At 39.3% G+C, this 16,618-nt stretch overlaps 1 protein-coding gene across 1 annotated transcript in view; it reads right to left on the bottom strand.

The window, feature by feature from the left end:
- The window catches only part of SLC9A2 (solute carrier family 9 member A2), a 107,720-nt gene that overhangs the window by 69,288 nt on the left and 21,814 nt on the right, over positions 1-16,618 (bottom strand). The window lies entirely within an intron of this gene.

The raw sequence follows: 16,618 nt of genomic DNA, 5'->3' as shown, positions 1-16,618 counted from the left end.
GCTTTTGCATGCATATGAGGCAATGAAAAATATCATGTCTTAGGTCAGGTGCCCCTTAGTCCTCAAAGTGACATCTGTGTTTTTAAACACTTTAAAAAGGTCTTTTGCAGCAGATTTGCCCAATGCAATATGTCGTGTGATTTCCTGACTGCTACTTCCATGGCTCTTGATTGTGAATCCAAGTAAAATGAAATCCTTGACAACTTCAATCTTTTCTCCGTTTATCATGATGTTGCTTACTGGTCCAGTTGTAAGGATTTCTGTTTTCTTTACGTTGAGGTGCAATCCATACTGAAGGCTATAGTCTTTGATCTTCATTAGCAAGCGCATCAAGTTCTCTTCACTTTCAGCAAGTGAGGTTGTGTCATCTGCAGATACCAAAAAAAAAAAAAAAAAAAACCTGTTGCCATCAAGTCGATTCCAACTCATAGTGACCCTATAGGACGGAGCAGAACTGCCCCCATAGGGTTTCCAGGAAGTAGCTGGTGGATTCCAACTGTTGAACTTTTGGTTAGCAGCCAAATGCTTAACCCCTTCACCACCAGGGCCCCATATGGGAGGCTGTTAAAGAATCTTCAATCCTGATGCCACATTCTTCTTCATATAGTCCATCTTCTCGGATTATAGCAGGCTCCAATAATTGGTGGGGAGTTATGTCTGAACTATTTCTCTTTACCCAACTATTTCTCTTTACCCATGCCCTTGAGCCCTTTGGCCTTAGTGTCAGAGAAGTAAAAAGTCCATTGAAAACCACATCTTTTAATCTCTCTTCACACTGACTCCCATAGCTTCACCATGGCAACTTCCCTGGTGTGATAAGAATGTAACTGTACTGTACATACCCTTTGCTGTCGAGTCGATTCCAACTCATAGCAACCCTGTAGGACAGAGTAGAGCTGCCCCATAGGGTTTCCAAGGAGCAGCTGGTGGATTCAAACTGCTGACCTTTTGATTAGCAGCTGTGGCTCTTAACCACTACGCCACAGGTCTCCCCAAGTTCCTAGGGTCTGAGTCCTATAGCCTCCTTTCTGAAACGAAGGTCTAACCCAAAGGCTCCGTGTCAACAAGCCGTAGAGCTACAAAATAGCGACTGCCTGCCTGGCTTCAAATTCCCATCTCCTTCACTTTCTGCCTGTAACTGTGTGTTATGGATTGAATTGTGTCCCCCAAAATATGTGTTGTCAATCCTAACCCCTATACTTATGAAAATAAGCACATTTGGGAATAGGGGTTTCTTTGTTATGTTAATGAGGCCACATCAGTGTAGGGTGTGTTTTAAGCCAATCACTTTTGAAATATAAAAAGAGCAGATTAGACACAGAAGGGAACACAAACGGAGAAAGATTGGTGCCACTCAGAGATCACCAAGGAACCAAGAAAGAGTAGCTGAAAGAGACGAGGATTTTCCCCAGAGAGGGCCTTCTCCTAGAGTTGGTGCCTTGAATTTGGATTTCTAGCCCCCTAAATGTGAGAAGATAAAGTTCTGTTCATTAAAACCACTCATATGTGGTATTTCTGTTATAGCAGCAATAAGAAACTAAGACACGGTGGATGTTACTTAACTGGTCCAGTCCCAGTCTGCCCATCTGTAAAACAGGGACGAAGGTACCCACCACATAAAGTATTGTAATGATAACTGCATTGCCGGCTCCACAGCACCTACTACTGTGCCTCCTACATCACAAATGCCCCCCCCCCCCCATTTTTAGTTTTCTTGCCCTCTTCCACATGAAAACGAGAAAAATAGTTCTAAAGAAATATGCAGAAGTAAGGAATAGGAACTTGCTAGAGGCAAACCAGCCGCTCCTTGGAAAATCTATAGGGCAGTTCTACTCTGTTCTAGAGGGTCACTATAGAGGCAAACTATAAAAAGAGTGAGACTTGTTTTCAGTGGCTCCCACTTCCTCTTCTTGCCTTTTTCTGTATTTTTACTGCTGCCCAGCTTCAGGTGCAAAAAAGCAAAGAAAAGGCTTCTTGAATTACAATGTTCACAGAATAAAACAAACTCACATGTATATGCCTTTGTGGCTTCTTCATTTTTCTCAAGTATTTCTTGAAAGGGAGATGAATTTGAATAGACGGAATTTGCTTTCCCTGAGTCTGCATTTCGCCTAATAGTATAGAGAAATATGTCAGATACTGGGAAAAATCAGATGAACTTACTGATGACTTTTACAAGGTTCAGCACAAGCATCTGCAGGTACAATCTATTGGTTAGTCTAGGGATTGGCTAACTTTCTTCTGTAAAGGGTCAGATAGTAAATATTTTCAGCCTGTGGGTCATAGGTAACTCTGACTCGCTGTTTTAGTGCTAGATCAGCCATAGTGTCTTAGGCTGGGTTCTCTACAGAAGCAAAACCAGTAAAGCATATAAATATATACATAGAGAGAGATTTATATCAAAGAAACGGCTCACTCGATTGTAGAGGCTGGAATATTCCGAGTCTGTGGATTAAGATAGGGGCTTCTCCTGATTCACGTAGCTGCAGAGGCTGGCAAATCCAAGACTGGCATGTCAGGAAGCAGGGCTCTTGCTCACAGGCAGTGAAGATCAACAAATCCCAAGACTGGCAGGCAAGACCTCAAGGCTTCTTCTGATTCATATAGCTGCAGGGGTTGGTGAACCCAAGATTGGTAGGTCGGAGAGCAGGGCTCTGCTCACAGGCTGTGAGGGTTGATGAGTCCCAAGATCGGCAGATAAGGTGATAGCTCAAGTCCCAAGAATCGGAGGTCAGACAAGCAGGAGGCAGCCACAGGATCCAGACCAAGCAAAAAGCCAGAATGTTGGCTTATATTCGGATGCAGACCACACCCCCAAGGAAACCCCCTTTCAACTGACTGGCTACTCACAGCAGGTCCCATTACGGGAGTGATTACATATCAACATTGAGAATTGTGGCCCAGCCAAGCTGACATGCCTGTGTTACAATGAAACTTTATTTATGGACATTGAAATTTGAATGTCACATAATTTTTATGTCACAAAATATGTTTCTTCTTTTGACTATTTTTATTGTGATAAAATATATGTAACAAAACATTTGACATTTCAGCAATCTTCACATGGACAGTTCAGTGACATTAATTACGTCCATCGCATTGTTCAACCATCACCCAAAAATATAAAAACCATTCTTAGCTTACAGGCCATACAAACAAGCCTTGGGCCATTTTTGAGCCACAGGCGTGTAGTTCACCCACCTTTCGTTTAGTCCGTGTTCTGTATCTTCTGCTAACTTCTATTTATAGTGTTCTAAGCATCGTGCCTTAAGTCATTCAATATTTATTACTAGTACATAAAAGTCTGTGAGGATGGATGCTTTAAAAATCTATAATTTTATTTTAATTGCAAAAGAAACTTGCTTACTAGGAAAGGGACCAGGGTTAGGGGTTTCCTTTACAAAATGTATAGTTAAAATATTCCCTTTCATAGTAAATCTCTTTTCTTTCTGCATACAGATGTTGAAATTAATTAACCTTAAAAACTAAAGATCTCTTTAAAATTAAATCCACTAAATTTTCTCATACTTAAAGTAACCTACTTGTCCAGTTTGGGGGAGAGAGCAAATACAGGAAGCTTCCAGATATCAGGATCCACCAAAAAGCAACAGTGTAAAAATCAGAGAATACCAGTTTCAACAACTACAAAAATATTTAGAAAGTTTCAAAAAAAAAAATACATCTCTAAATAACAAGTAGCATCCCCCCCAAAAAACCATTGTAGAGTCAATTCCAACTCATAGTGACCCTATAGGACAGAGTAGAACTGCCTCCTAGGCTCTCCAAGGAGCAGATGGTAGATTCCAACTGCTGACCCTTTTTTGGTAAGCAGCCAGGTTCTTAACCACTGGCCACCAGGGCTCCAACAGGTAGCACAACAGAAGGGAAAGGAGAGACCAGCAAAAGCAATTAGAAACAGTGCCCTCAGGAAGAAAATACTAAATCCAGGTGAATCATGCAAACTCTTCAAATAAATACAGTACACTCTATCTTAGCTGTAAAGTAGCCCTGGTGGTGCAATGGTTAAAGTGCTCAGCTGCTAACCAAAAGGTCAGTGGTTTGAACCTGCCAGGGGCTCTGTAGGAGAAAGATGTGGCAGTCTGCTTCTGTAAAGACTACAGCCTTGGAAACCCTATGGGGCAGTTCTACTCTGTCCTCTAGGATCACTGTGAGTTGGAATCCACTCGATGGCAGTGGGATTCTTTTAATCTTAAAAGTGCTTCAAGGAAAAAATAATATCTATTGGCAAGCCTGTGGTAAGTACAATAAAATTGATGTGCATACAAAGTCAGTACCAGGCGACTGCTGAGGCCCCAAAACAGCGCTAGGCTCTGGTGCCATTCATCCTCAAAACACATGCTATGGGGAATGCTAGATTTAAACTCAAGAATGGTGTAAAATAAGTCATGTCTATTTGGATGGAAAAAAAGATAAGCATTTATGGATATATTAAAATTGTTTTTAAATATTAGGACAAATAAATACATTTATTTAAGCCAAACAATGCTGATCTTCTATATCTCAATTTATATAGTAATTAAATAGATATATTTTAAAATATCATTTTAATGAGCAAGGATAGTCAGAAACAGAGAGAAAATAGTAAATAAAGGCACCATTTTAATCAGATATTTCAACAAACCCCTATCATTACAAGATAATGCAAGTGGACAAAGAATTAGCAACAAAATTGAATTATAAAAATAGAGTTTAATTGAGTATATAAATAATAAAAATAAGCACACAAATAAATAATACAGAAAAAATAGAATAGAATTCAAGCAGGATTAACTGATCTATGTCAGGTACTTATTAACATGTGACTATAGGTTTCTCATAAAATTTAGCCACAGGCTGAACTGAAAAGTACAAAAATAATGAAACTATCAATATAGACATTTTTTAAATAGTCTACTTTTGAGATCTGCTAAGGATTCATGATAATAAAAATAACTTAAAAAAGAGAAAACATAAATGAAAACTTAAAAAATTATATGATTATTCTACAGCAGAGAGCTTACATGGTATTGAATTTTCCAATTGACCATTTAAAAAGAAAAAGAAAAACATAGAGTTTAGTCCCTCCATGAATAACACTGAAAAGATACAAACACAGAAAGTTAAACCCTTTATCGCATATTTGAATGCCTTCTAGTTACAAGGCTCTGAGGGACATGACGTTGAATCGCAGATGGGTCCTGTCTTTCATGAGCTTATATCTGGTAAAGAAGATAAGACTACAAGTAATTACAATACAAGATTGAAGATGATCAATGCTATGAAACAGAAGATGTTGTAAGTATTAGAGAAGTAGGGAGAATATGGAAATTAATTCAGATGTGGAAATTCAGGAAGACTTTGGTGGAGGAGATGGCATTAACCCTTGGGTGACCCAATTATTTTCAGCTTTGAATTTTTTGTTGATACCACGTGTTGTCATCAATGGAAGCATGCTGAATCATTGAGTGTATCTGAATTTTTGGCAGGTAATATGGATTCCCCCCCTCCCCCATAAGTATACCCTAAGTATTTAGTGGTACATATGAAGTATCACTAATTATACCCAGAGTCCCCACAGGAGTCAATTGGTATACATGTGTAACATATAAAATTTTCAAAATTTCTATTTTTCTACCAAAAATCAGAAATTTATGGCAGATGCTCATTTCTTCAGTTTTAAACAGTCATAAAGGCCCCTGCCTTGTGCCAGCAAGCACTGTTGGTGTTACAGCAGATTCTCAGTAAACCACAGAGGCTGAAAAAGCTCACAGTCGCTATATGTACTGCCAGGCACGAAGGGTTTTAAGATAGCTGGATGTGGATACCTCAGTTCCGAGGGGGATGAAGCACAAGTCAAGACAGGAAGAAATGTAGGCACAGTGAGGAAGGGGTGTCAGGACTGGCCCGAATACAAGATGCCAAAGGTGGGAAGGTCCCTGGGCAGCACAAATGGTTTGCACTCGATGAAAAGCCTAAAAGTTGATGGTTTAATCCCACTCAGGGGTGCCATTGACAAAAGCCCCGTGGAGCAGTTCTACTCTGTAACACAGAGGGTCTCCAGGACCTGTTGTTTTAAGATAAAGAAGAGAAGGCGGGTCAGCCAAGCAGGGTAGAGCCATTCTGCCAGAAGCCTTACAATAAAGTGTGGGAGGGAAGATATAAATTATGCAAATAAAACCAGGACTTATAGATTTGGAAAATTCAATTGTACAAACTAAGCACACATAAAACACAATCTGTCCGTATGCTGCCTACAAGAGACACACCTTAGATTTTAAGACACAAACAAAACAAAACTCAAAGAATGGAAAAAAAATACATCAAGCAAACAACAATCGAAAAAGAGCAGGAGTGGCGATATTAATCTCTGACAAAATAGACTTTAAAGTAAAATCCACTACAAAGGATAAGGAAGGACACTATATAATGATTAAAGGGTCAATACACCAGGAGGGCATAACCGTAATAAATATTCATGCCCCCAATGACAGGGTTCCAAAGTACATAAAACAAACTGTAATAGCACTGAAAAGGGAAATAGCTCTACAATAATAGTAGGAGACTTCAGCATACCATTTTTGGTGAAGGACAAACAAAGGAAAAATGTCCTGGAACTTTCCCCGAGGATGTGACTACACGATCTTTTGCTAAAGAAATCAGGCCGGTTCCTTATGAATCTAATCAACTACCTCAGCATAAATCCTGTCAGTTTAGACTGAAAGGGACAGAGGCAGGACAAAATAAAGAAGAGCTGTCTGACTCCTGGAATTCTTATTGCTGGGGGTGGTGGAAGTCCTGACTCTCTACCAGGTCTCCTCTGGCTCACCTCACTGTACCACCAGGGTTCCTGAAATCAATAACAGGAAAATCTCCAAACGCAGAGGCTAAACAACACACTCTAAAAACTTCCATGGGTCTTCACACTAAGATGGCTATAATTAAAAGGCAGGTAACTGCAAGTTTTGATCAGCATGTGAGGAAATCAGAACCTTCACACACTGCTGATGGAAATATAAATATAAGACGGTGCAGCCACTTCAGAAAACAGCCAGTAGTTCCTCAAGAAGTTAAACATAGGCTTATCATTTGACCCAGCAATTCCACTCCTAGGTTATGCCCAAAGGAAATGGTAACATTAGTCCACACAAGAACGTGTAGAGGAATATTTATAGCAGCATTATTCGTAATAGCCAAAAGGTAGAACCCAAATGTCCACCAAAGATGAATGGATAAAGAAAACGTGGTATATCTGCTAAATGAAGTACTATTTGGCCATAAAAAAGAATGAAATACTGATACATGAATTGTGTCTCTCCAAAATAAGTGTTGAAATCCTAACCCTTATACCTGTGGATATAATTGTGTTTGGAAACAGGTTCGTCTTTGCTCTACTAATGAGCACAGTGGTTAAAGTGCGCTCAGCTGCTAACCAAAAAGGTCAGCGGATCAAATCCACCAGCTGCTCCACAGAAGAAAGATGTGGCAGTCTGCTTCCTAAAAGATTTAAAGCCTTGGAAACCCTATGGGGCAGTTCTACTCTGTCCTACAGGGTCACTACGAGTCAGAATCGACTCGGCAGCAGTGGGTTTTGTTTTGGTTATACTATTGAGGTCCTAGGGTGTGTCCAAAAGCTAATCACTTCCAAGTTATAAGGAGAACATAGACACAGAAGCAAGCAAGCAGAAACCAGGGGGTGGGAGGGTTGAGGTAGACACTATGTGAAGATTGCCAAAGAACTGAGGAAAGTCAGGATCTTCTCCCAGAGCCAACAAAGAGAGCTTTCTCCTAGAACCATTGTCCTGGATTTGGACTTCTAGCCTTCTAAACTGGGAGCAAATAAATTTCTGTGCTCCCCTGCCCCTTCCTGATGGGCTGTGCCATGCCACCTGGCAATAGAGATATAAGCTTGCTGCCACCCCAATTCTATCCTGCCTCCAGTGACTGGTGCCTCCACCACCTTGTTTTTGGTTACTGTTTTTATTTTTATTTACTTATTTTTGTTTGATTGTTGGTTTCTTCTCTCTCTTTCCCCTTTTTCCTTTCCTTTCCTCTCCTGCCTGCCTAGCCCTGTGCAACACCCATGCCACTTCTCAACAGGTCAAGCCACAAACTTGGCTAGAGAGCCACCAGCACATGGCTTCACCAGGTCTGTCCCACCTCCACCTGCTGAATCCTACAGCACTGCCATTTTATTTACTCTTTTTATTTTATTTATTTACTTTTTTGCCCTTTTTTCCTCTTCTTTTACCCACCCATTTAGCTCTGCACATCACATCCTCTCCTTTCCCTCCTGCCTATCTTCACCATGCACCAAGTGCCATGCCCCCAAACAGTACCAATGCAGTCCCCTGGACCCAGCCCCACACTGCTGCCCAGCCCTGCCTCATTAACCCCAGTTCATGCCCCAAACTAGCCATACCCACCCCTTCACCCCATCGGACCCACACTGCTGCACCATAGCTGAGTGACCAGTCCTGCCCACCTGGAAAAGATGGTGAGAACTATTTAGCCCACAAGTGAGCAAGCAACAAAACACACCCAGCCTGCCTGCCCAGACATAACCAAATAAAACATAAAAGCAAAATGAAACTATCAAATCTACCATCAATAAATGAAGAAAATAATTCCTGAATGTCCTGGAGACAGCAGACAATATCAGAAAAAAAAAAAAAAAAGGAGATGATGGCCCCAGAAAGCGACCAAAATAAAACACCAGGTGACCTTCTGCTAGAAGAAAAAGCACTGGAGCTACCTGATAGGAAATTCAGAACACTAATATTCAGAGTTCTCCAACAGATGCACGAAAGTCTGGACAAAAATAAAGAAAAAATAGACAAAATCATGGAAAAGACAGACAAAACAATGGAACAAATCAAGAAAATAATACAGGAACAAAATGTCAAAATAAATAAACAATGAAATCATACAAAAACAGCAATTAGAAATCCAAAAGATAAACAACAGGATTTCAGAAATGGACAATGCTATACAAGGTTTTAGAAGCAAATTTGAAACAATAGAAGACAGGATCAGTGAAATTGAAGACAGATCTTGGATACCACTTTTTATGAGGAAAAACCAGAGACGAGAAAAATGAAGAAACCCTGAAAAAAATGTGGGATACAATCAAAAGTGAAAATCTGTGTGTTATCAGAGTTCCAGAACAGGTGGAGAAAACAGAAAACACAGAAAGGATCACTGAAAATTTGCTGACAGAAAACTTCCCTAATATCATGAAAGCTGACTATCCAAGAAGCTCAATGAACTCCATATTGGATAGACTCCAAAATAAAAACGGCAAGACATATAATCACACTAGCTAAAACCAAAGACAAAGAAAGAATCCTGAAAGCAGCTCAAGAAAAACAAAAAGTCACATACAAAGGGGAAACAATAAGACTAAGCTCTGATTACTTGGCAGAAACCACGCAGGCAAGAAGGCAATGGGATTACATATATTAAATCTTGAAAGAAAAAGCTGTCAACCAAGAATAATATATCTTGCAAAACTCTTACTCAAAACCATGATGCTATGATGGCAAAATTAGGACATTTCCAGATAAACAGAAATTAAGGGAATATGAGAAAACCAAAACAAACTTACAAGAATTATTAAAGGAAGACCTTCAGTTAGAGAACCAACAACATCAGACAACAGCCTGAATTTAGGATGCAAGACCTCATCACCAGATACCAACTTAGGTAATGAACTCTCAAGGACAAAACAAAACTAAAAAATTTACAACAGGGAGTCAGAGATGTCAATCTGTAAGTGACAATAATGTCAAAACAATAAAAGAAAGAATAACAGTGTAGGCACAGAACTTTCAAATGGAGAGGAAGTCAAAGCATTATCAAGTAATAAAATACTGATTTAAAATAAGGAAGATGGGGTAAATTTCAAGGTAACCGCAAAGAAAGTTCAGAAACCTATTCATCAAAATAAAGAAGAAAAACATAAAGTCTCAGTAAAAACAAAATCTACAAAAATGAAAGAAATGAAAAATATACAAAAGGAACTCAGCACAGAAGAGTAAGAGGAAAAAGAAAATGTCAGCACCACAAAAAAAGCACTACGAAATGACAGCAATAGACTCACACCTATCAATGATCACACTGCATATAAATGGCTTAATGCATCTATAAAGAGACAAAGAGTGACAGAATGGATAAATGCATTAAAAAAAAGTGCTGTCTACAAGAGACACACCTTAGAAACAAAGACATAAATTTATTAAATATCAAAGGATGGAGAAAAATATATCAAGCAAACAGCTACCAAAAAAAAAAAAAGCAGGAGTGGCAATACTAATCTCAGCTAAAATAGACTTTAAAACAAAATCCACCATAAAAGACAAAGAAGGGCATTATAAAATGATGAAAGAGACAATCCATCAAGAGGGCATAACCATAATAAAAATCTATGCATCAAATAGCAGGGCTCCAAAACATATAAAACAAACTCTAACAGCACTGAAAAGAGAAATAGATAGTTCCCAATAATAGTAAGAGACATCAACACACCACTCTTGGTAAAGGACAGAACATCTAGAAAGAAACTCAAAGATGCAGAAGATCTAAAGGCCACAATCAACCAACCTGACCTCACAGACCACATATAGAACACTCTACCCAACAGCAGCAAAATACACATTCTTTTCCAACTCGCATGGAACGTTCTCCAGAATTGATCACATCTTAGCCCCAAGCAACACTCAACAAAATCCAAAACATTGAGATAATACAAAGCATCTTCTCTGATCACAATGCCATCAAAGTAGAAATTAATAACAAGAAGAGCAACCAAAAAAAAAAAAAATCAAATACATGCAAACTGAATAACACACTGCTTAAAAACCATTGGGTAATAGAAGAAATCAAAGTTGGAATAAAAAAATTCCTAGAATCAAATGAGAATGAAAACACATCATACCAAAACCTTTGTTGTTTTTGCTAGGTAACGTCGAGTTGGTTCCGACTCATAACGACCCTATGCACAACAGAACAAAACACTGCCCAGTCCTGAGCCATCCTTACAATCATTGTTATGCTTGAGCTCATTGTTGCAGCCACTGTGCCAATCCACCTCGTTGAGGGTCTTCCTCTTTCCCACTGACCCTGTACTCTGCCAAGCATGATGTCCTTCTCCAGAGACTCATCCCTCCTGACAACATGTCCAAAGTATGTAAGACGCAGTTTCACCATCCTTGCTTCTAAGGAGCTTCCTGGTTGTATTTCTTCTAAGACAGATTTGTTCGTTCTTTTGGCAGTCCATGGTATATTCAATATTTGTCACCAACACCATAATTCAAAGGCGTCAATTTTTCTTCGGTCTTCCTTTTTCATTGTCCAGCTTTCACATGCATATGATGTGATTGAAAATACCATGGCTTGGGTCAGGCACACCTTAGTCTTCAAGGTGACATCTTTGCTCTTCAACAGTTTAAAGAGGTCCTTTGCACCAGATTTACCCAATGCAATGGGTCTTTTGATTTCTTGACTGCTGCTTCCATGGCTGTTGATTGTGGATCCAAGTAAAATGAAATCCTTGACAACTTCAACTTTAGGACATAGTAAAGGCAGTGCTCAGAGGTCAATTTATAGCAATAGATGCACATGACAAAAAAGAAGAAAGGGACAAAATAAAAAAAAAATAGCTACACAACTTCAGCAAATAGAAAGAGAACAGCAAAAGAAGCCCACAGCCAACAGAAAAAAGGAAACAATAAAAATCAGAGCAGAAGTAAATGAAATAGAGGTTAGAAAAATAATAGAAACAATCAACAAAGCCAAAAGTTGGTCTTTGAAATGATCAACAAACTTGACAAACTACTGGCCAAATGGACAAAAGAAAAATAGAAGAGGATGTAAATAACCCAAATAAGAAATGAAATGGGGGACATTACAACAGACCCAACTGAAATAAAAAGGATCATAATGGAGTTCTATGAAAAACTAGACTCCAACAAATTTGAAAACCTAGAGAAAATGTACAAATTTCTAGAAACACACTACCTACCTAAACTAACACAAACTGAAGTTGAAAATTTGAACAAACCCATAATAAGAGAAGAGATTGAAAAGGTAATTTAAAAACTCCCAACCAAAAAAAAGCCCTGGCCCAGATGGCTTCACTGGAGAAGGCTACCAAACATTCAGAGAAGAGCTTACACCAGTACTACTGAAACTATTTCAGAATTCAGAACATAGACATGGAAGGAATAGTTCCGAATTGATTTTATGAAGCCAGCATAACCCTGATACCAAAACCAGGCAAAGACAACACAAAAGAAGAAAATTACAGACCAATATCTCTCAGCAATACAGATGCAAAATTCTCAAAAAAATTCTAGCCAATAGAAATCGGCATCATAAAAAATACACCACAACCAAGTGGGATTAATACCAGGTATGCAAGGAGATTTCTATCTCTGTCACGCAAGGATGGTTCAACATTAGAAAATCAGTCAACGTAATCCACTACATAAAAGAAAAGAATCACACAATCATCTCAATCAATGCAGAAAGGGCATTCATCAAAGTCCAACACCCATTCCTGATAAAAACTCTCAATAAAATAGGTATAGAAGGGAAGTTTCTCAACATAATAAAGGGCATCTATTCAAAATCAACAGCCAACATCATTCTTAATGGAGAGAGGCTGAAAACATTCCCCTTGAAAACAGGAATAAGACAAGGATGCCCTTTATCACCTCTCCAATTTAACATTGTGCTGGAAGTTCTAGCTAAAGCAATAAGGCAAGAAAAATAAATCTAGGGCATCCAAATTGGTAAGGAAGAACTAAAACTGTCCCTATTTGTGGATGATATGACACTATACATAGAAAACCCAAAAGACTTCACAAGAAAACTACTGGAACTTATGGAAAGATTCAGCAGAGTAGCAGGATACAAGGTAAACATACAAAAATTAGTTGGATTCCTATATACCAATAAAGGGATTGCTGAAAAAGGAATTCAGGAAAACAATAGCATTTATAATAGCCCCGAAAAAAATAAAATACTTAGGAATAAATCTAATCATGATTGTAAAAGACCTATACAAGAAAACTACAAAACACGACTGCAAGAAACCAAAAGAGATCTAAATAAATGGAAAACATACCATGCTCATGGATAGGTAGACTTAACATTGTGAAAATGTCAATTCCACCAGAAGCAATCTACAAATACAATGGAATCCCAATCCAAATACCAAAACATTCTTTAAAGATATGGAAAAACTAATCACTAAATTTACGTGGAAATGGAAGAGGTCCCAGATAAGTAAAGAACTATTGAAGAAGAATAAAGTAGGAGGACTGGCACTACCTGATCTCAGAACCTACTGTACGGCTACAGTAGTCAAAACAGCCTCGTACTGGTACAACAAACATATTGACCAATGGAACAGAACTGAGAACCCAGATGTAAATCCATCCATCTACCATCACCTGATCTTCAACAAGGGTCCCAAAGTTCATCAAATGGAGAAAAGACAGTCTTTCAAACAAAGGGTACTGGCAAAACTGGATGTCTATCTGCAAAAAAATGAAACAGGACCCATACCTCACATCATACCTAAAAACCAATTCAAAATGGATCAAAGACCTAAATATAAAACCAAAAGCTATAAACATCATAGAAAAAAACCAGGGTCAACCCTAGAGACCCTAATACATGACATTAACAGGATACAAACCACAACTACCAATACACAAACACCAGAAGATAAGCTAGATAACGGGGAACTTCTAAACATCGAAAGACTTTACCAAAAGAGTAAAAAGAGAAACTACAGTCTGGGAAAAAAAATTTGGCTATGACAAATCCAACGAAGGTCTAATCTCTAAAATCTACAGGGAAATCGAACACCTCTACAACAAAAAGACAAATAATCCAGTTAAAAAGTGGGCAAAGGAACAGACACTTCACCAAAGAAGACATTCAAAAGGCTAACATATACATGAGGAAATACTGACAATCACTAGTCATTAGAGAAATGCAAATTAAAGCTACAATGAGATACCACCTCACCCCAACATTACTGTCACGAATCAAAAAAATAGAAAACATCAAATGTTGGAGAGGATGCGGGTAGATGGTAACTCTTATGCACTGCTGGTGGAAGTGCAAAATGTTACAACCATTTTGGAAAACAACATGGCACTTCCTTAAAAAGACAGAAATAGAAATACCATATGATCCAGCAATCCCACTCCTAGAAATATATCCTTGAAGAGAAGAGCTGTCATACAAATAGACATATGCACACCCATGGTCAATGCAGCATTGTTCACAATAGCAAAAAGATGGAAACAACCCAGATGCCAATCAACAGATGAATGGATAAACTATGGTATATGCACACAATGGACTACTACACAAGGATAAAGAACAATGACAAATCCGAGAAGCATCTCACAACATGGATGAATCTGGAGGGCATTATGCTGAGTGAAATAAGTCAATTGCAAAAGGACAAATATTGTACAAGACCACTACCATAAATACTCATAAAAAGGTTTACAGACAAAAAGAAAAAATCTTTGATGGTTACAAGAAGGGTAGAGAAGGGGGGAAACACTAAATAGACAATAGATAAGTGGTAACTTTGGTGAACAATAAACAGTATACAATACTGGGGAAGCCAGCACATCTTGTCCAAGGCAAGGTCATGGAAGCTCGATAGACAATACAAACTCCTTGAGAGACCAAATTACTAGGCTGAGGGCTGTGGGGAACCATGGTCTCAGGGAACATCTAGCTCAATTGGCATAAGGAAAATGTTCTACGTTCTGCTTTAGTGAGTAGCTTATGGAGTCTTAAAAGCTTATGAGGGACCATCTTAGATACTCCACTGGTCTCACCTCATCTGGAGCAAGGGAGAATGAAGAAAACCAAAGACACAAGGGAAAGATTAGTCCAAAGGACTAATGGACCATCACTACCACAGCCTCCACCAGACTGAGTGCAGCACAACTAGATGGTACCACCACTGACTGATCCTAACAAGGATCACAATGGAGGGTTCTGGACAGAGCTGGAGGAAAATGTAGAACAAGATTCTAACTCACACACACACACACACACACAAAAACAGACTTACTGGTCTGACAGAGACTGACTGGAGAAACCCCAAGAGTATGGCCCCCAGACACCCTTTTAGCTCAGCAATGAAGTCACTCCTGAGGTTCACCCTTCAGCCAAAGATTAAACAGACCCACAAAACAAAATGAGACTAAAGGGGCACACCAGCCCAGGGGCAAGAATGAGAAGGCACCAGTTGACAGGAAAGCTGGTAATAGGGAACCCAAGTTCAAGAAGGGGAGAGTGTTGACAAGTCATGAGTTTGGCTACCAATATCAAAAAATGATACATGTATTAATTGTTTAATGAGAAACTAGTTTGCTCTGTAAACCTTCATCTAAAGAACAATAATTTTTTTTTTTTTTTGGAAAAGATAAAACACTCTGACTGCTCCAAATGCCAAGTTTCAACCACCATTACAGGGAAGTCTGCTCATCTTTAATAGCATAAGGAGGTGCACAAGACACGCATGTTGAAGACGTCATTGAACAGTCTATAAACCGTTACGTGGAAGTCATGTATATTAGGGAAAATTATTGCAAAGACAATACTCACCCTTCCTAGTTACTGATAAGTAACATATGATTACTTATTCTTTCTTTCATTCATCCCCACGAATTTCTCAATGCTCACCTTGCCCCATTGTGCAAGACATTAGGGACACATAAATAAACAAGACACAGATGGTTTCTGTCCATATGGAATTTACAGTCTCTGGGGACAAAGGATGTCAAATAAATCATTACAAATGGTGTTTGTTATGGACAACGAAATGGAAATCACAACGGAAACACACTTCAGGGGCCCTTCCCTTGTCTGCCTGGTGGGGGCTCCTTAAGTAAGTGGCGTTTCACCTGGGAACTGAAGAAGAGTAGGAATTGGCAAAGCAAGAGGCGTGGAGAGGGCCTCCCAAGCTGAGGGAACAGTACATGCCAAACCCACAAAAGCAGCACAAAGTGTGGCCCATAGGAGACACTGCAAGAAGTCCAAGAGAGAGGGCAAGAGTGTGTGTCTTGTCATCCACTGGGCTTCGTCCACAGTGCCCAAGGAGTGGGTTTTCTTCCAAGGTAGTGGGCAGTTATGACACCCAAAGGGGGCAAGGAAAGGAGGAATCGGTATGCTTTTCATCTAAGGTATTTACAAGGGGTTTGGAGATGGCAGGGGGGCCCCTCTGTATTGCTCTCTGTCCCATATTAACAGTGTACAAAGGTTTTTAGCAGCGTGATTAACCTATTAGATGTCACAGATCCATATGAGGGTCCGTCTTACACCCTAGAGTGCAGGTTCCCAGTACTGAGAGCAAGTTTTGCTCACTTTTGTATTCCTATCACCTCAGCTAGTGTGCAAAAAAACAAAAATGGCCATAAAGAAAAAACTCTCAGCCTGTCATCTGATCTAGTTGTTCTCCACTAGGGCTTACACTCCAAGCCCAAGGAGTCAAACACAGTGAAAATGTATCAGATGTGCACTATAAATTGGGGGCGCGGGTCCTCGAAATGGAAAGATTTGTACCTTGCCTCTTACGACA

The sequence above is a fragment of the Loxodonta africana genome, chromosome 15 (genome assembly GCF_030014295.1).
Source record: "Loxodonta africana isolate mLoxAfr1 chromosome 15, mLoxAfr1.hap2, whole genome shotgun sequence".
NCBI classification, from domain to species: domain Eukaryota; kingdom Metazoa; phylum Chordata; class Mammalia; order Proboscidea; family Elephantidae; genus Loxodonta; species Loxodonta africana.
This window is presented reverse-complemented; position numbering and strand designations above follow the sequence as displayed.